The sequence below is a fragment of the Plutella xylostella genome, chromosome 28 (assembly GCF_932276165.1).
Source record: "Plutella xylostella chromosome 28, ilPluXylo3.1, whole genome shotgun sequence".
NCBI classification, from domain to species: Eukaryota; Metazoa; Arthropoda; class Insecta; order Lepidoptera; family Plutellidae; genus Plutella; species Plutella xylostella.
The window spans coordinates 772,213-792,870 of NC_064008.1; the positions used below are offsets into that span (position 1 = coordinate 772,213).

A 20,658-nucleotide genomic window follows, 5' to 3' on the forward strand; every position below is an offset into this window, starting at 1 on the left:
TTAAATACCTACAATATGCATAATTTTGTGATGTGCAAATCAAGCTCTTTCATTTGATACCACACACGGCATAGTTGAAAAAAAAAAACGATCATCACTTAATGTCCTCTAGAGGGCGCTATATACATTTTAATGTAACGTCACATAGCCTATAACCATCGCGCAATCAATGCGCTTCTAACGATACTTCATACATCAAAATCTATCAAGTCGTTTAGGCTATAGGAGGGAACAAAGAAACAGACATACATACATACATACATACAATACAATCATACAATCGAAAAAAATTACCCTCCTCCTTTGGCAGTCGGGTAAAAATAAAACAACGATATTAACTAACAAAAGTTCTTCATTTATTTTCATAAAGAAACCTGAAGCTTTCAACCAATTTGAATTGAATTTGAAATTAGAACTGCAAACAAAAATGAAATTATAAATTGACTGCGAGAGTAAAACATTTAATACGTGAATAATTGGATTACATCAGTTTTTTTTCGAATTTACAAAATGTATAAAATTTGGAAAAGTGGTATTTATAGTAATCCAAAAGGGGCTATTTATTGCTCATCGTCCTAAACAACGTTAGGGTGAGGCCACACGAGCGTAATTTTGTGAGTTGTGCGCGGCAGAAAAGTGTGCGCGGGGACGCGGGGAGCGAGTAACTTCCCCGCCCCCCTCGTCCCCGCGCACATATTTCTGCCGTAATACGCGACTCATTATTTACGTAAACGAAAAAAGTTTTGGTTTTTTCTGTCGCCTGCATACATTATGTGTCAAAAGTTTCATGATAGTTTCCGCTTGAGGCGCCACTTTGTATGCGAGAAAACTGAAACTTTTCTAGTTTTCGAAACTTGTACTAGACGTATAGGGCACATACAAATAAAATTATACTCTAGAGTGTCATCCCCGAAGGGGTAGGGTAGTCAGGCTTATACTTTGCTAAAAGACAAAATTACTGGTCAAACCATACATAGTGTTGCATAGAGGATTCTGAACAACCTTTGTTCTACGAATTTCGGAAATTCATGGAAGAAAATCCAACTCACCAAACTAAAAAAGTCACGTGTTCAACAAAATGTCTACAGGAGACATTTTGTTGAACACTCAGAAAAATCATGGCTGCCTTTTTTGGAAATTCGTATAAAAAGATTTTATACATGGTTTTGCAAAAAGGGTATACTAAGCCGAAACCTACGTGTCCAACATGTTATATCTAAGAACGAATATCAGAATGTCACAATTCGTAAGAAAACATTCTCAGAAAGAAAGAAGATATAAACTTTGCTGGTCACGTGACTTTTTACTGCATACGTAGGTTTCGGCTCAGTATACCCTTTTTGCAACACCACGTATAAAATCTTTTTGTACGAATTTCCAACAAAAGCCAGCCATATTTATTTTAGAACATCCTGTATAAGCAGTCCTTACATCCTTCGTCACGGGGCTGTTCGGGGCCATATACGGGATGGTCCCTGATGTCCAGCTTGCGACGGACACGCTGGGGAAGAGGGGTGTTGTAAGGTTAATGTGTCTGCGAAGCTGTGGGGTGGTATAAGGCCCGGGTCTCCTATTTACTCCGTAGGTCGCGTCAAGTGTCACCGCCGTAGGCCGCGTCGCGATGCTCACTACGTTTACGCGCCAACGTCGGCCTGTGAGGGAGACCGCATCAGTACATTTCTATAGTGAGCATCGTGACGCGGCCTACGGCGTGACGCTGGTCGCGACCCACGGCGTAAATAGGAGACCCGGGCCTAAGTTAACGTAATGGCGTTAAGGGCCCATTCACGGGCGCGCCAATCCGCGGATTTGACGCTGCCGATAAGTCAGCGGCTCGCTGTCTCGAGACGCGAGCGCCACGAGAGTAGTACTTATAATATGTTTCTTGTACAAGGATCGTAAAGTTGACAATCGACTGGACTGCAACTCGGGGCTCGTGTAGTGTGTGGGCGATGACGGGTTTGTCCACGGAATGGTACGGCTCGGAGCTTGGCTCGCGGTGCGTGAAGTGAATGGGGTGCTTTAGGAGTTAATACTAATGTGAGATGTCAGTCAAATTTCAAAATGTACGATTTTTTTTTCGAGAATTCTACAATTTTTCCTAGAGAAAAAGTTGGTTTGGATGTCGATTTTTGTCTCCTCCTCACGGGATTACGATAGCGTATGGGATACCCGGCCTATATGTATATGCCTGTAGTGACGAATTAGGATGACTATAAAAAAAAACAATGGAAAATCGGTCGAGAATTGTCGTTTGTTTTTCTCTGTGTTTTACTAAGGGCCCCTTGCACCAACATATTAAATCAAGATTAAGTGTCAAATGTCGATTTAAGAAACGTCATTCCATATAAAATTTGACACTTAATCTAGATTTAATATGTTGGTGCAAGGCCCCTAATAAACGGGTCAGCCCGTATTCAAGCTTCTACTGATGTGCCCCTATCGGGTGAAGCTCAATAAAGTAGGTAAGTCTAAATAAATAATTGAAAGGAACTTACCCCCTGACCAAACACTGCAGCCATGATGGCGAATACAGACAGAACAAACACAAACAATTTCATCTTGAAATCCTTCAGGAGACTGAATACTGAAACATTAACTCCTCACCTTATAAAGGAATTAATAATAATAATTAATAATAGCATCAATGTTGAAATTTGTACCGTGAAATTAAATAATGTTAAATTTCAACGATTTTCTACACTTAATTTATCATTTAATTAAGTATTAATTCTAATAACTAAACGTATATTTCACACCGAATTAGAAAGGAATAATCAGCATATTAACGGTCCGTCCTAAGCACGGAAGCGTCCAGAAAAGAACCACTTGAAATCGGTCACCCATCCAATGGCTGACCGTGCCAGTGCCTGAAGCCCGCTCGACTACTCACGCTTCACAGTCATGGCATCATTTAATTAAGTACCTATTAATTTTAATAACTAAACGTTTATATGGACTGGTGGAAAAATACATAGACTATTAAAAAAAAGAGTTTATTTCACACAAAATTTTAATTATAAAGGAATAATCAGCATATTGACTGTAAAATTTAAATTTCATGCCGAGTTATCAATAATTTCTTAAGTACTTATAACTGAGTTTCTACAATTTCACATGTAATTTTACAATTAGTATTCAATTAAAATGTTTTTAAACAAATGAGACACACAAATTTCTCTACACGGTTTTAATTTAAACATTAATTATATATAGATTTTTTTCTTTATAAGCTGGTCTATCGATGTTTCAGTATTCAGTCAACTGAAGGATATCAATATGAAACTGTTCGTGTTTGTTTTGTCTGTATTCACCGTCCTGGCAGTAGTGCTTGGACAGGATCTGACCACTGTGGGGACTAAGCAGGTAAGAATCTTATTCTATCATCTATACTTATACTGAATATTTAAAAGGGATATAGGTAAGTAATAAGCTGAAACAAACAATTTTTGTTTAACAAATTTTCAAAATTACGGAGTAATTATTTTTTTTGGACAGGATCTGACCACTGTGGGGACTAAGCAGGTAAGAATCTTATTCTATCATCTATACTTATACTGAATGTTTAAAAGGGATATAGGTAAGTAGTAATAAGCTGAAAGAAACAATTCTTGTTCAACAAATTTTAAATATTACGGAGTAATTATTTTTTTGGACAGGATCTGACCACTGAAGGGACTAAGCAGGTAAGAATCTTATTCTATCATCTATACTTATACTGAATGTTTAAAAAGGATATAGGTAAGTAGTAATAAGCTGAAAGAAACAACTCTTGTTCAACAAATTTTCAAAATTACGGAGTAATTATTTTTTTGGACAGGATCTGACCACTGAAGGGACTAAGCAGGTAAGAATCTTATTCTATCATCTATACTTATACTGAATGTTTAAAAGGGATATAGGTAAGTAGTAATAAGCTGAAAGAAACAATTCTTGTTCAACAAATTTTAAATATTACGGAGTAATTATTTTTTTGGACAGGATCTGACCACTGAAGGGACTAAGCAGGTAAGAATCTTATTCTATCATCAATACTTATACTGAATATTTAAAAGGGATATAGGTTAGTAGTTATAAGCTGAAAGAAACAATTTTTGTTTAACAAATTTTCAAAGTTACGGATTAATTTTTTTTTTGGACAGGGTTGGACCACTCAGGGATTCCGCGGGTAAGAATCTTATTCTATCATCTATACTTATACAGAATGTTTTAAAGGGATACAGGTAAGTAGTAAGCTGAAAAAATCCATTTTTTCGTTCAACAAATTTTCAAAATTACGAAGTTAATTATTTTTTTTTCGTTTAGGAGTAATTTGGTGTTTTTCTCATTGTAACTTTTTCATTGCTCGTGGTCGTATTTGTGTTATTATTTATAATGTGAATGTGAATTAGAATATGTTAAATATGTTAATATTTATGTAGCTATAGTATGTATGGTTTATTTAGTTATATTATAAAAAGTTAGGTAGGACGTACACCGCCCTCAAATTTTCTTTATTTCTATTTCTTTATGTTTAAGGTTGCCTGTAAGAGATCGCTCTTAGCGATAAGGCAGCCTATTGTTCATTGCCTCTAGTTTATAAGTATTGTCTGTATGTTTTCGTGGTGACCAATAAAGTTTCTTTGTATTGTATTGTATTGTATTGTATTGTATTGTATTGTATTGTATTGTATTGTATTGTATTGTATTGTATTGTATTGTATTGTATTGTATTGTATTGTATTGTATTGTATTGTATTGTATTGTATTGTATTGTATTGTATTGTATTGTATTGTATTGTATTGTATTGTATTGTATTGTATTGTATTGTATTGTATTGTATTGTATTGTATTGTATTGTATTGTATTGTATTGTATTGTATTGTATTGTATTGTATTGTATTGTATTGTATTGTATTGTATTGTATTGTATTGTATTGTATTGTATTGTATTGTATTGTATTGTATTGTATTGTATTGTATTGTATTGTATTGTATTGTATTGTATTGTATTGTATTGTATTGTATTGTATTGTATTGTATTGTATTGTATTGTATTGTATTGTATTGTATTGTATTGTATTGTATTGTAGTACCAGCGAGTCCGCCGTGATGAGATCGACCCCCTCATTTATTTCCTCCTTACCGTAAGAACCACTAACTTGTTATCGTTAGTGATGTGATTATATTTCTTCCACTACGCGCACAGAATGGCCCAGCGTGAATTAAAAAAAAAATTAAAAAAACTTAAATAATAATTATCTGAGAAAATGGTTAAGTTTTGGAAAATGCATTATAGGGTTCAATCGACTGCAAATGCCTTCCTCTATCACCTCCTTCCTTATCGATCTTCTTGATTTAGTTTTTTAAACGTTTCGATTGCATGACAGCTCTCGTTCGTTCGTTCTTCGTCAGTATACAGTAGCCCTCCATAGGGTCTAGTACAGGTTTGATAGTTTGTCGAAAACTATTAAAGTTTCAGTTTTCTCGCATACAAAGTGGCGCTTCTAGCGGAAACTATCATGAAATTTTTGACAGATAATGTATGCAGGTGGCAGATGAAAACCAAAACTTTTTTCGTTTACGTAAATTGCAAAAGCCGTAATAGACTAGGCCCTGTATACAGATCTTAGTTTTACGATTAAGAAGTGATGACTTTGTTCATTAAATAATAGTCATTAATTTATGTTTTGTTATTTACAGGTGAGGACTGTTGAAAATCTCCAGAAAAGATGATTTTTATTATGGAAATAAATAAATAATTTTGTAAAATATTGGTATTTTAATTGTTGTCTATGTAAGTGATTATCTTATCTTCTTGTCGTGTCGTTGGCAACTGTCACACTTCCGCGGCCCAGTGGACCGCCACGTCGATACCCCTGGTTGGCCTTGACGAGGTCGTCCCGGGTGCAGGTGTTGGGATATCCAGGGCACACCATCAGGTGCTCCATGGTCTGTGGAGACGCACCACATGCGCAGATGTTGGAGGCAAAGGCTGCGGTAAACCACATCTGCACATGTATTCTCCGCATCGGCCCATGTACATTATATACTTATGTAAATATTACTTATAATCGGGGGTGGGGGGTAGAATTGGGAGACACTGTGGGGGCAATGAGGCACACTCCGGAAATTAAATATTATATCATTATAATTTAAAAAAATAAAAAACCGACTTAAAAAAACAACTAAAATGTAAGAAATTATTAAAGGCTTACACCAATTCTATGTGACAGTACAAATACCTATACCTAAGCAGGAACTGTTGTTTTTGATGTTGGCTCGGTGACAAAGTAATCTGAAGAAATATGGCACCAACTTCAAGCCTAGTCATACAACTGAATAACGCCATCCAATGAACGCGCTAGTGATTCAACCAAAAACGAGTAATAGTAGTATAACTTTATTGTACATAAAACACTTAAAATAACATTTAATACTTAAAATCTATAATACAATAAGGGTGGCCTTATCGCTAAAAGCGATCTCTTCCAGGCAACCCTACGAGCTAAGAGAGACAATTTTGAATATAAATGAGGAAGTTGTACAAAAATATAAACTCTAAAGAGAAAGGAAATTAAACCTACTTATTTTATTAATAACTTAAATACATACATACTAAAATAATATATTTCATAAAATATATACTTACACATGATAACTAGATATTTATCATTCTATGGCATAGAAGAAAGATAGTGTTCTTTAACCTGTCTTTTGAAAGCATTGGCGGATTTTGCACTACGGATTTGTAAGGGCAGTGAGTTGCTGTAGAATTCGGAACTGTGCGAAGGGAACTCTAATATAAATCTAAATCCACTACACTTAATATAAATCCACTACTTACTAAAAGAAAATAAAATAACTAGGGTTAATCAGATCAGAGAGCTTGGGGTTGTTCATGACGTGAAGCTCCTATTCGATCAGCATATCGAACAACTTATTAAAAAAGCTAACAAAGCAATGGGATTTCTTATAAGAGTATCAAAGAAAGAATTTCACGCAGATCAAAACCATCAAAATATTTATTGTGCCTATGTACGAAGCATACTCGAATATGCCTCACAAGTATGGAATCCTAGATACAAAGAATATGTAGCCAGGATAGAAAAAATTCAAAGAAAATTTTTACGCTATCTATCTTACAGGACCGGCATAACAGATGCCAGCTATGATGAACGTTGCAACCGTCATCACCTGCTGCCTCTTTCTAACCGTCGTCAAATAGCAGATATATTTCGTAAAAATTCTTCGAGGTATAGTGGATTGTCCTGCGTTGCTGAGTCTGATTACACTATATGCTCCAACTAAGTTTTTGCGCAATCCGCCTTTGTTCTATGTACCCCTTGTTGCAAGTAATTATAGGCAAAATTCCTTTTTCTGGCGTGTACCACAGGTAGTTAATGATTTGTTGCGTGATTATAACGAAAGTGACATTTTCACCAACAGTTCACCTTCAATATGCAACCGGTTGGCTCGTGGCTATTTTGTTTCTCAAACCCGTGTTTTAGTTTAAGTTTTAGTTTAAAGTTTGTCAATTATTACCTATTTTTTAGAAATAAGTATTCTTTAAGTAACTAATTTGTTAAAAAACCGTTACGTACGTAAAATATGTTAATAATGTTTTACCTAGAGGTGGAAACATGTTAGACCTGAGTCATCTTTAGTTTATTTTTAGATTATTATATTTACTTAGTTAAGTTTTCCTAAAAAAATAAAATAAAAATAAATCTTTGTGCGGATCTCATCGGCCGACCATCTACATGGGCTTTAAAGATAAAACGTTCCTTCAAGTAGGCCGGTGATGACGGATTGAATAGCACGGAGTAGAGAAGAAAAAGAATATGAGCATTCCGGCGAAGACGAATTGGGAGCCACTTGAGTTTAGTGCGATATTCGGATATGTGGTCATATTTTCGTAGGCCAAATATGAACCAAATGCAGAAATTTTGAAGCGCGGGTGTAAGTGCTGGTTGGTGGACCCCAACACAAGCAAGCTTGTGCTGAGAGAGTTGTCATGCCCACTTAGGGCATCCCGACTGTCAGATGTTTGCAAGCCACCCGAAGGCCTCTAACTAGCCTTAACGACTGCTGCCGAAGCTGCAACCGGGACCCACGGCTTAACGTGCCGTCCTAAGCACGGAAGCGTCCAGAAAAGAACCACTTGAAATCGGTCACCCATCCAATGGCTGACCGTGCCAGTGCCTGAAACCCGCTGGACTACTCACGCTTCACAGTCATGGCATCATTTAATTAAGTACCTATTAATTTTAATAACTAAACGTTTATATGGATGGGTGGAAAAATACATAGACTATTAAAAAAAAGAGTTTATTTCACACAAAATTTTAATTATAAAGGAATAATCAGCATATTGACTGTAAAATTTAAATTTCATGCCGAGTTATCAATAATTTCTTAAGTACTTATAACTGAGTTTCTACAATTTCACATGTAATTTTACAATTAGTATTCAATTAAAATGTTTTTAAACAAATGAGACACACAAATTTCTCTACACGGTTTTAATTTAAACATTAATTATATATACATTTTTTTCTTTATAAGCTGGTCTATCGATGTTTCAGTATTCAGTCAACTGAAGGATATCAATATGAAACTGTTCGTGTTTGTTTTGTCTGTATTCACCGTCCTGGCAGTAGTGCTTGGACAGGATCTGACCACTGTGGGGACTAAGCAGGTAAGAATCTTATTCTATCATCTATACTTATACTGAATATTTAAAAGGGATATAGGTAAGTAATAAGCTGAAAGAAACAATTTTTGTCAAAAAAAATTTCAAAATTACGGAGTTCGTAATTATTTTTTTGGACAGGATCTGACCACTGAGGGAACTAAGCAGGTAAGAATCTTATTCTATCATCTATACTTATGATGATGATGATGATTGGTCTTAATGTATGGTGGTATTAATTTCGGCGTCAAGGTCACACTTGGATGTTAAAGTGCTCCCCAGATAACGAAACTTGTGCACCTGCTTCAGCTCATCTTCCCCAAGCTTTATCGATAGTGTCTCGTGACCGTGTGTGTCTAAGGTCATGACCTCAGTCTTTTTGACACTAATCTTTAGGCCGAACTTGCAGCAAGCTTGGTGGAATGAGGACATTAGCTGTTGTAACCCATCTGGGGATTCTGCTAAAAAGCACAAGTCGTCTGCATACATGATCTCTGTGATCAATGCGTGCGACACTTTAGTACGTGCTTTAAGTCTGCCTAAGTTGAAAAGGTTGCCTGTGCGAAAGCGGATTCGGACTCCCTCGGAGATCGTTTGTAAGACTTCTTTGACTACTACTGCAAAGTATAAGCAAGCATCTTAGAAGCAAGAGTCTTAGAAGTCTTACAAACTTCTCCGTACATCCCAGTTTCTCAAGCACTATCCACAGGGCTTCACGAGGTACACTATCAAACGCTTTCTCCAAGTCGACAAAGCAGAGATACAGCTGACGCCCTTGCTCTCTACTTTTTTCCTGCAGTTGCCGGACGGAAATGATAGCTTCGCAGGTACCTCGGTCAGGTCGGAAGCCAAACTGGGTTTCGGGCAAGATCTTTTCAGATAGTTGTTTCAAGCGGTTTAGGAGAACTCTGGCAAAGGCCTTTCCGGGGGCGGACAGAAGTGAAATACCACGGTAGGAGTTACAATCGGAACGATCACCCTTGTTCTTGTAGAGAGCAATTATGCGAGACACTTTGAAGTCATCCGGGACCCGCTCCTCCTCCCACATTCGAACAAACAGTTCCGAGATCAAGTCATGTAGCTCCTCACCGCCGTACTTCAGCAGCTCTCCTGGTATAAGGTCAGCACCAACGGCCCGCTTGTTTTGCTGCTGTCTGATGGCTGTGACAATCTCATCGCGTGATAAGGGCTCGTCCAGCTCGGTAGCTAACGGAAGTTGAGGTAGTAAACCGATATTTCGTTGATCAGCTGATCGATCTACGTTAAGCAAGGTGTCAAAGTGCTCAGCCCAACGTTTTAGTACATCTTCTTTGCCTGTTAGTAGATGCGCGCCGTCTAATGACCTTAAAGGAACTTTTGCACGACAAGATGTACCAATCAATTTACGTACCTCGCAATAAAACTCCCCGAGCTGATTTGTGTCAGCGAGCCATTGCATATGACAAGCTTTGCCACGCCACCACTTGTCTTTTAACTGTCGAGACAGCTTTCGTAGCTCAAGGTCACTGTTTTTGATCTCCGTAGCCGTTCTACCTCTCCTACTATGCTGTCGCAAAAGTTCTCGGTGTTTGTCAAATGCTGCCCTGAGAACCCCGTCATTCTCGTCAAACCAATCTTCATTACGACGGCTTGTCATACCTAAAGCAGCTGAGGCGGCTTCTATAAGATGGGTAGACAATGTTCCCCAGGCCGCACCAACGTCACCCGCCTTGATATCTGGCGACAGCCTTTCCGATAAGGTATCAGCAAAACGCTCTCGTACTTCGCGATCTTTTAGCCTTACCACGTTCAATGACGCAGGCTTTTTTACAGTAGATCTACGCGGACGATGAAGTCGGAGTCGCAGCTTGGTGACAATTAATCTGTGATCAGACCAGCAGTGTGCCCCACGCATCACGCGGGTAACTTCAACCTGGCTGATGTCTCTTTGCCTTACCATAGCATAATCAATCAAATGCCAGTGTTTGGATCTCGGGTGCATCCACGTTGTCTTGTACTTAGCAGCAAGTCTGAACATAGTGTTCGATATTGCCAGTTCGTGTTGATCACAAAGACTGAGTAGCAACTGACCATTGCTGTTCATGTTGCCAACTCCGTGTCTACCCAGAACTCCAGGCCAAGCCTCATAGTCCCGACCAACTCTGGCATTGAAGTCGCCTAGCAATAGAACCTGCTCTCTGGCGTTTATGCTGTCTAAGCATTGAGATAGCTCTTCATAGAATTTGTCCTTGACGTCATCAGACTTATCCAGCGTTGGAGCATAGACACTGATGACATTAAGGTAGTTGTTTCTGTCCAGTTTGAGGCGTAAAGTGGTAACGCGATCCGAGATATGTACTGGGTACTCCTCTAGTCGCTTTGCTATACAGTTCTTGACAGCAAATCCTACACCTGAACGTCGTGGTTCGGAGGCAGCGGTACCTTTCCAAAAGAAAGTGTAACCGCCACCACCTTCCACCAGCTCACCTTCATCGGCAAGATGTGTCTCGCTGAGAGCAGCTACATCTACGTTATAACGATGAAGTTCACGAGCTACTACGGCGGTTTTGCGTTCAGGGCAGGCGTTGCCGTCTTGATCTAGAAGCGTCCTCACGTTCCATGCGCCGAAAATCATGATAGGTGGTTTCATGCATTGATTTTTCTTGCTATTTCGACCACGTTATTAAAAGATGCAATGGCAGCCGCGGTTACTACCACCTTCCAAGTGAGGCGAGCATTTTCTTAGGGCAACTTTTCTAGCCCCCTCCTCGGCTGAGCGAGGAAAGCAGTGCCTCCCTAAATAGGGCTGCTTTGTCGTCCCGGGTGCTGCCGAATCCACACTGTCACCCCAAATTTGCAGTGTGAAAGCGACCACGGTGTGTACTCACACCCCCAGGACCACCTATGTGCAGGACTCAGACAAAGCCCAGCTAGCATCACGCCAGACCTCTCTACTTCATCCCATCGCCATAGGTCTTTGCGTCAATCGGAGTCCATTGTACGGAAGCGGTCAAATGCGCAGGATATATTAAGGTGCGCAAACGTTCGCGCAAACGCAGGCGCACACACTCGTCCTTCCCCACCACGATCCAATGGAACGGAAAACCGTTACGACTGGAAGTGAAGTCGGATGATGTGTCTGGCCGACGGCAACTATGCGCCCTCTACCGTCGCCCTTTAGGCCTTCCACCTTGCCTTGCTGAGTCGCCGAGTCCGCCAAACCCTTCAGCATATCTGCATTGGGCTGCCTTCCTCACCGAAACAGACTTCATGCGCTGTGCGGGAGGGAACCGCATAACTTGACCACCGAGATGGCAAGCCCCTCGTCCAGTTTAGCCCGCGAGCCGACGCGGTGTACCGGGGTGTGGCCGCTGTGCGCATCACAGCTACTTGGAGCCACTGGAGAGAGTTTATGGGCCAAAACAAAATTTATCACATCTTTCCCACTTATATAGAAGCCGGCTGGAAAGGATCGATGCTTAATAACCCACTACACCCCAATCTATACTTATACTGAATGTTTAAAAGGGATATAGGTAAGTAGTAATAAGCTGAAAGAAACAATTCTTGTTCAACAAATTTTCAAAATTACGGAGTAATTATTTTTTTGGACAGGATCTGACCACTGAGGGAACTAAGCAGGTAAGAATCTTATTCTATCATCTATACTTATACTGAATGTTAAAAAGGGATATAGGTAAGTAGTAATAAGCTGAAAGAAACATTTCTTGTTCAACAAATTTTCTAAATTACAGAGTAATTATTTTTTTGGACAGGATCTGACCACTGAAGGGACTAAGCAAGTAAGAATCTTATTCTATCATCTATACTTATACTGAATATTTAAAAGCGATATATGTAAGTAGTAATAAGCTGAAAGAAACAATTTTTGTTCAACAAATTTTTAAAGTTACGGATTAATTATTTTTTTTGGACAGGTTTGGACCACTGGGATTCCGCGGGTAAGAATCTTATTCTATCATCTATACTTATACAAAATGTTTAAAAGGGATACAGGTAAGTAATAAGCTGAAAAAATCAATTTTTGTTCAACAAATTTTCAAAATTACGAAGTAATCAATTTTTTTTCGTTTAGGAGTAATTTGGTGCTTTTTTTATTGCTCGTGGTCGTATTTGTGTTAATTATTTATAATGTGAATGTGAATTAGAATATGTAAATTATGTTGGTATTTATGTAGCTATAGTATGTATGGTTTATTTAGTTATATTATAAAAACTTAGGTAGGACGTACACCGCCCTCAAATTTTCTTTATTTCAATTTCTTTATGTTTAAGGTTGCCTGTAACAGATCGCTCTCAGCGATAAGGCAGCCTATTGTTCATTGCCTCTAGTTTATAAGTATTGTCTGTATGTTTTTGTGGTGACCAATAAAGTTTTTTTTGTATTGTATTGTATTGTAGTACCAGCGAGTCCGCCGTGATGAGATCGACCACCACATGTCTTGCGTGTTCCCTCCGTATTACCGTAAGAACCACTCATTTTTTTCCTCCTTACCGTAAGAATCATTTATTTGTTTCCTCCTTACCGTAAGAACGACTCATTTATTTTCTCTTTACTGTAAAAAACACTAACTTGTTTCCTCCCTACCGTAAGAACCACTAATTTTTTTCCTCCTTACCGTAAGAAACATTTATTTGTTTCCACCTTACCGTAAGAACCACTCATTTATTTCCTCCTTACGGTAAGAAACACTAACTTGATTCCTCCCTACCGTAAGAACCACTAACTTGTTATCGTTAGTGATGTGATTAAATTTCTTCCACTACGCGCACAGAATGGCCCAGCGTGAATTTAAAAAAAAAATTAAAAAACTTAAATAATAATTATCTGAGAAAATGGTTAAGTTTTGGATAATGCATTATAGGGTTCAATCGACTGCAAATGCCTGCCTCTATCACCTCCTTCCTTATCGATCTTCTTGATTTAGTGAAACGTACCGATTGCATGACAGCTCTCGTTCGTTCGTTCTTCGTCAGTATACAGTCGCCCTCCATAGTACAGGTTTGATAGTTTGTCGAAAACTATTAAAGTTTCAGTTTTCTCGCATACAAAGTGGCGCTTCTAGCGAAAACAATTGCCACCTGCATACATTATTTTGACAGATAATGTATGCAGGTGGCAGATGGAAACCAAAACTTTTTTCGTTTACGTAAATTGCAAAAGCCGTAATAGACTAGGCCCTGTATACAGTAGCCCTCCAGATCTTAGTTTTACGATTAGGAAGTGACTTTGTTCATTAAATCGTATTCATTTATTTATGTTTAGATGATCAATCGAACTTGCAAAGTGAAGTTCGATCTGAATTATCCTGTTTTCGCCTTCGAGATTTAATTTTTATTTACCATGTAGTACCCTTAGTACGTCTAGCCAATTCGCACACAGTGTTCAGCGTGGGTAGCAAGATAAAAAACGAAGTCGGCCCGCTGTGCAGCCCCACGCTGCCTCCCGCCCGGCTCGCCAGCCGGCTAGCTCATGATTTAGAGATATGTAACAATATTACCTAACAACATTGATTCATCATAGGGTTGAAGAATGGGTTGGGAGGGTTCTTAAATCTCTGCGGCGAAAACAGGATAATTCAGATCGAACTTCACTTTGCAAGTTCGATTGATCATCTAATTATCCTGTTTTCGCCTTCGAGATTTAATTTTTATTTACCATGTAGATGTTTAGAGGAAAATTTCATAAGTGTATATCAATGTTGTTAGTAGGTATTCAATAAATAAATAACAACTGTTAAGTGTAATACTTAAAGTTTTATTTAACCATTTTAGAAAATAACTCTATTTTCAGGTAATTTATTATTCACAACAATTAACTTGATCGTTCATGGGTATATGTATACATCTGTAATTATTATATACTTAATTTTAATCAGAATAGGTATTGTAATAACAATTTTAATCATTTGACAAAAGGTTCATAGGCTCATTAACGACAGGTCTATTGTAGAAGTTAGCAAAGACCGTGGAGTGTCCCGTCCAGCCGGCGCAGCGGCGGATGGTGTCCACACTGAGGCCGGCGCGCAGGGCGGCCGACGTGGCCGCGTGGCGCGTGCTGTGTGCACTGAACACGCTCGTGTCCACACCGCTCGCCTCTAAAGTCAGCTTTATCCATCGACCTATGGTCTGCGATGAAGCAGCTTTATGAGGTTTTTTAAAAGTTAATAACAATCTAGTCTCAGTTGAACTTCTAATTGTTGCAGTAACTGATAAGTATGCTTTGACGGTGGCGGCAGGGCAAATGCTCGGTTTATCCAAAAAGAAGGGAAGGTCCAGTACCGGTTGCGCACGACCTACACCTGATGTTTTTATAAGATCGGTTATTGTTATGATAATTCTATTGTCGTACATTTTTATATTGGGCAATTTAATCAGAAAAAGCGTCTGAGTTCTTTGCCCTGTCGCCAGAGCTAACAAGGTTGTACATTTATGTGTAAGCTTTTCTAAACTTAGTGTTTCATTAGGATATAGATTAGAAAGGTATTCTAAAACTATGTTGGGATTCCAAGTTACATTATAACGGGGGAAGACAGGTTTTAATTTAAATGCCCCTTTGAAAAATCTTTTCACCCTCGTATCATTGCCTACAGAATTTGTTGAAATTAGAGAAATTGCTGAGCGGTGATTATTTAGTGTACCGTAAGATGCACCTGATTTAAGACATTGAGTAAGAAAATCAAGTAATGGACTAATTTGTACATCATAGAAATCGACTTCATTATTCATACAGTAATCCCACCATCTTTTAAAACTAGACGAGTACTGAGCTCTAGTATTTATGGATATTGATGCAATCATAACTTCTATAGCTGAGTCTGGCACGCCCCGATTCAGGAAGGCTTGCCGCATACAATGCTCGCTACCAGGGAAAGATGGTGATGCAACGGGTGTGTTGTCCTGAAAACCGACGAGAGGAGTTGTTTATTAGGGGGAAACGTAATAGTCTCACCTATGCATAGTGATCTGAATAAGGGATACCAAGCTTGTGAGGGCCAGAATGGAACTACCAATATACCCGTTGCACCATCATTAACAATTTTGTTGAGTATTTTTAAAATCATCGCGAATGGTGGGAAAGCGTAGAAGAAGAAAGGATGCCAATCCAGTGTAAATGCATCAATATTATATGCGTAAGGATCTCTCCGCCACGACACGTATCTCTCACATTTTGCATTTATGCGAGATGCGAAGAGATCGATGTCAGGTTGACCAAACCGTGTAACTATCTTCAAAAAACTTTGACTGCAGAGTTCCCACTCCGTGTCGATATTAATACGCCTCGATTCACAATCGGCTTCAACGTTGTGTGATGATCGAACGTAAGAAGCAAAGATGAAAATGTTTCTGGTCTCGCACCACTGCCATATCTTTTTAGAAACATTCGTTAAATGAGGGTATTGCACGCCGCCCATTCTGTTTACATAGGAGATGGCGGTTGTGTTATCGACGCGAAGTAGGATCTCACAGTCGTTTTTGTCGTTAGCAAGTGACCTTAACCCAAAATATACTGCTAGTAGTTCCAAATAGTTTATATGGTTAGTTTGTTCTTCGGCTGACCAAAGACCATTAGCTCTTTCGCCGTTACACGCGGCACCCCAGCCTGTTGTGGAGGCATCTGAAAATATCTCCATGACATATTTTCCGCGTCGAATAGGATTGTATGAAAGTAATATATTATTTTTCCACCATTGCAAATCACCATAAAAACTATTTGGAATCGACATCATTGCATCATAATCATCGCCGTTCTCAATCAAGGCTAGGTATTTCGCTCTCTCGAATGTTTTTGTGTATACCCAACCATATGATATGGCTGGGCATGCTGCTGTTAGATTACCTAAAAAACGTGCAAAGTCACGAATTTGTATAACTTTATGGGTAGATATATTCTCGATACGCTTTAAAATATTTCGTTTCTTCTGTTCAGGTAACTCTAAAGTCATTTTATCAGAATTTATAATGAAACCTAAAAATTTACAGGATTTGCTCGGAATTAAATTCGATTTTTTATAATTAATTACGAAACCAAGTTTAGTTAAACATTCAATAGTTCGATTCACATTGGTTAGGCATTCTTCATAAGAATTAGCAATACATAGATAATCATCTAGGTACCTAACTGATAGAAGACCTGTAGATCTGAGAAGGGCGGTAGCAGGTTGAAGTATTTTTGTGAAAATATACGGTGCGGGTGAGAGACCAAAGGGAAGGCAAGTAAACTCATAAAGAGTTTTGTTAAAGTGAAATCGTAAATACTTCCTGTGACCTTCATATATCGAGAGTAAAAAATAGGCCTCTTTTAAATCTAGATTAACCATAAATGAGTTTTTGTTAATCAACCTAGTCGCTGTTCTGATATCTTCCATTTTAAAATGGTCGCTTTTAACAAATTTGTTTAACTTTTTTAAATTCAGAATAAACCTATAACCGCCATCTTTTTTGGGTACTAGGAAGATATCAGACACGTACTGATTTTTTACAAAGGAACATTCTTTAATGGCACCTATGTTTAGCAAATGGGCTATTTCTAATTTAACATGAGTTTGTTCTGTCTCTGAAAATGTACGCTTTGGGTACATATCAGGATATTGAACAGGTATTTCAGTAAAAGGTATTTTGTATCCACATAATATGGTACTTAAAATAAAATTATCGTCTGTGATAGAGGACCAAGCTTCAGAAAAAAATTGTAGCCGGCCTGCATGTTGTACCTGTGGCTGTGATTGAGTCGTAGCGGCTAGATGCGCCTCCCCGCCGCTCGGCTCGCCGCCGTCGCCGGGGGCCGCGGGGCGCTGGGGGCGGCAGGGGGCGGGCGGCGCGTTGCGGGCTGCGCGTACGCCTGGTGCCGCGCTGGGGGCGGCGGCTGCGGGTAGGGCGCAGCTCGTCGACGGTAGGGCCTCTGTTGTTGACCTCCGCCCCGACTCACGTAGGTTTTCTGCTGATGGCCGCCGCGAGACGAAGGTCCTCTGGTGTTTAAATTATTTGCTGGGTTTGCTTGTATCAGTTGGCCAGTTTTTCTAATTCCTTGTGAATTTTTTACTAAGTCGCCCAGCTTATCGCCAAACAGAAATTCATCGCGTTTGCGGTCTTTGAATGGATTGATAAGTTCTTTATCCACTAATGGTATGATTAATGACCTTCGTGTATCGGTTTCTAGGAAGTGTGAATCCGACAACAGTTTACTAGTGTCGGATAGAATGCTCAAAATGTCTATGATTTTAGGTTCTTTGCACATTAACAGTGACATGGCCTTTGTTATACCACTTAATGTTGACCCCAATTGATTTTGTTTGTCTTGCAGCCGTTTATCCCTGTTACGACTGGATTCACTGAGAACCATGTTGCTAATTTCCGCATTTAGAGTTGGAGCTTTAGCTAAGGTCAAATTTTTTGGAAAAGGATATTTCTTAATAATAGCTTCTTTTTCCTCTTTTTTAAGTCCATTGAGTAAGAGAGGGTTGAGACGCATAGCAATATGCTCGATTATAGGTTCTCCCCAATCCGTAGTTTCTTCTTCATAAGAGCCAAGGGCCTTAAGAAGGTCAGGATTTATGTCTTCGCTGGTAGGGGCAACATCGGTCGAAGTGTCGTCTGGCTCCGCAGCCGTGGCGGGTGCGGTGGACGTGGTGGGCGCGGTGGGCGTGGTGGGCGTGGTGGGCGTGGTGGGCGCGGTGGGTGCGGTGGGCGCGGTGGGCGTGGCGGGCGCGGCGGCGACGGGCGGGCGCACCGCCTCGCTGGTCAATGCAGGGTCATCATGTCCATCGAGTAGCGCAACCGTCTCAAGCGGTGTGAAAGCGCGCGTGGGTGTGGCTTGTTCAGGCGACGGATACCACCCGTCTTCGGGTTCCTGAACTTCTGAAGCAATAAGCAAAAAAAAAGCCGTTAAGAAAATCGGTGGATTAGCTTTGGTTAATATTTCGTATTAACTCGAGCAAAAAAGGCTGGTCAACAACACGTGTTAACTCTAAAGAAAATAGCTATTGGTCAATGTCTCGCATTGACTCGAAGCGTTAAGAAAGCCGGGACACTTTTGGGCACTTATGTTAAAATAAAAAGTACTAACCTTCAATTCGATCTTCCTCGTCATCACTGTATATAACTAATCGCTTTTTATTTAGCCTGGATTCGTATTTTTTCATCTTTCTTCGCCAACGTTCCTCTTTTGATTCTCCATGAGAACGTTTTGGCATTTTGTAGATCGGAATTTATAACGGATACAGAGAAAAAAAATAGACTTGAAATTTATTTAGACTGCGTGCGATCTCGGCGCTTGCGCACAAAGGAATGAGCTAGCCGGCTGGCGAGCCGGGCGGGAGGCAGCGTGGGGCTGCACAGCGGGCCGACTTCGTTTTTTATCTTGCTACCCACGCTGAACACTGTGTGCGAATTGGCTAGACGTACTAAGGGTACTACATGGTAAATAAAAATTAAATCTCGAAGGCGAAAACAGGATAATTTTTTATTTACAGGTCAGGACTGTTAAAAACTCCAGAGACATGTTATTGACTCCAGAGAAGGAGTCTAGATGCATTTCATTGCGGAAATAAATAAATAACTTTGTAAAATATTGGTATTTTAATTGTTGTCTGTGTAAGTGATTATTCTTCTTCTTGTCGTGTCGTTGGCAACTGTCACACTTCCGCGGCCCAGTGGACCGCCACGTCGATACCCCTCTGGTTGGCCTTGAGGAGGTCTTCCCGGGTGCAGGTGTTGGGACATCCAGGGCACACCATCAGGTGCTCCATGGTCTGTGGAGACGCACCACATGCGCAGATGTTGGAGGCAAAGGCTGCGGTAAACCCCATCTGCACATGTATTCTCCGCATCGGCCCATGTACATTATATACTTATGTAAATATTACCTATAATCGGGGGTGGGGGGTAGAACTGGGAGACACTGCGGGGGCAATGAGGCACACTTCGGAAATTAAATATTATATCAATATAATTAAAAAAAACGACTTAAAAAAACAACTAAAATGTAAGAAATTATTTACGGTTTACACCAATTCTATGTGACAGTACAAAAACATACCTAAGCAGGAACTGTTGTTTTTGATGTTGGCTCGGTGACAAAGTAATCTGAAGAAATATGGCACCAACTTCAAGCCTAGTCATACAACTGAATAGCGCCATCCAATGAACGCGCTAGTGATTCAACCAAAAACGAGTAATAGTAGTATAACTTTATTGTACATAAAACACTTAAAATAACATTTAATACTTAAAATCTATAATACAATAAGGGCGGCCTTATCACTAAAAGCGATCTCTTCCAGGCAACCCTACGAGCTAAGAGAGACAATTTTGTATATAAATAAGGAAGTTGTACAAAAATATAAACACTAAAGAGAAAAGAAATTAAAACCTACTTATTTTATTAATAAATACTTAAATACATACATACTAAAATAATATATTTCATAAAATATATACTTACACATGATAACTAGATATTTATCATTCTATGGCATAGAAGAAAGATAGTGTTCTTTAACCTGTCTTTTGAAAGCATTGGCGGATTTTGCACTACGGATTTGTAAGGGCAGTGAGTTGCTGTAGAATTCGGAACTGTGCAAAGGGAACTCTAATATAAATCTTTGTGCGGATCTCATCGGCCGACCATCTACATGGGCTTTAAAGATAAAACGTTCCTTCAAGTAAGCCGGTGATGACGGATTGAATAGCACGGAGTAGAGAAGAAAAAGAATATGAGCATTCCGGCGAAGACGAATTGGGAGCCACTTGAGTTTAGTGCGATATTCGGATATGTGGTCATATTTTCGTAGGCCAAATATGAACCAAATGCAGAAATTTTGAAGGCGCTCAAGTTTGTTGAGTTGCTCCTCAGTGATATCTGAATAGCAGGTGATGGCATAGTCAAGAATGGGAAGTAAAAGAGTTTCTGCAAGCGATACTTTGGTAGCAGTAGGCAAGAAGTTTCGCAACCTCCTTAAACTTGCTGAAGACGCAAAAATCT

At 39.4% G+C, this 20,658-nt stretch overlaps 2 long non-coding RNA genes across 2 annotated transcripts; one reads left to right on the top strand and one right to left on the bottom strand.

The window, feature by feature from the left end:
- Positions 1 to 350: 350 nt before the first annotated feature.
- LOC125490877 lies at positions 351 to 2,669 on the bottom strand. Its single transcript, XR_007267945.1, has 3 exons — positions 2,499 to 2,669; positions 1,432 to 1,501; positions 351 to 415 (listed from the first exon to the last, which is right to left on the bottom strand). It is a non-coding gene; the product is annotated as an uncharacterized LOC125490877 (long non-coding RNA).
- Positions 2,670 to 3,264: 595 nt separating this feature from the next.
- Positions 3,265 to 4,168, top strand: LOC119692027. The gene is made up of 5 exons (XR_007267942.1): positions 3,265 to 3,366; positions 3,499 to 3,525; positions 3,660 to 3,686; positions 3,821 to 3,847; positions 4,143 to 4,168. It is a non-coding gene; the product is annotated as an uncharacterized LOC119692027 (long non-coding RNA).
- The last annotated feature ends 16,490 nt before the right edge of the window (positions 4,169 to 20,658 follow it).